Source organism: Salvelinus sp. IW2-2015, linkage group LG1 (genome assembly GCF_002910315.2).
Source record: "Salvelinus sp. IW2-2015 linkage group LG1, ASM291031v2, whole genome shotgun sequence".
In the NCBI taxonomy this organism is placed as follows: Eukaryota; Metazoa; Chordata; class Actinopteri; order Salmoniformes; family Salmonidae; genus Salvelinus; species Salvelinus sp. IW2-2015.
Genome location: NC_036838.1, coordinates 57,725,995 through 57,726,920, shown reverse-complemented (window position 1 = coordinate 57,726,920; position 926 = coordinate 57,725,995).

The window sequence follows — 926 nt, the reverse complement described above, 5'->3', positions numbered from 1 at the left end:
ATGTAGGTAGAGACGTAGGGGGTTGACTCTCAGTGAAGGCACTGTGTTAGAGACCAGGGGGTGTAGGTAAAGACATAGGGGGTTGACTCTCAGTGAAGGCACTTTGGTAGGGACCAGGGGGTGTAGGTAGAGATGTAGGGGGTTGACTTTCAGTGAAGGCACTGTGTCAGGGACCAGAGGGTGTAGGAAGAGACGTAGCGGGTTGACTCTCAGTGAAGGCACTGTGTTAGGGACCAGGGGGTGTAGGTAAAAACGTAGGGGGTTGACTCTCAGTGAAGGCACTGTGTTAGGGACCAGGGGGTGTAGGTAAAAACGTAGGGGGTTGACTCTCAGTGAAGGCACTTTGTTAGGGACCAGGGGTGTAGGTAAGGATATAGGGGGTTGACTCTCAGTGAAGGGACCAGGGGGTGTAGGTAGAGACGTAGGGGGTTGACTTCTGGACTGTGCTTGGGACATCAGAGCAGCCCAGTCTTTTTTAGTTCTTTCCTTCTCTGGCCAGATGCCGCCAAGCTAAACCTGCTGGGCTTCAGTCAGAGACAGACATGGCCCGGGTTATTGAGGGTAGGGGGAGGAATGAAGGAGGCAGACAGGGCCCGGGTTATTGAGGGTAGGGGGAGGAATGAAGGAGAAAGCCACAGAGTCTGTCTCAGGCACATTGCTCTCCGTTTCCCCTCTCCGCAGGTCTCGAATGGGGTACAATCCACTGTGGCGACCACCAGCTGGGTTTCAGACTTCAGCTCCACCAGTCAGCCAGCCAGCCAAATGCTCGCTGTGGGAGCAGCAAGCCGAACGCTGCTCTGTGGGTTTCCAAACCAAAATAGCTCCCAGTAAGTGTGCTTTTCATTTCACTTTGGCTTAGAGTTTGTGATGGAGTTTTCAGTCGACTTGAAAAATAAAATAATGAAGACCAAGTCTGTTTCCCAAAC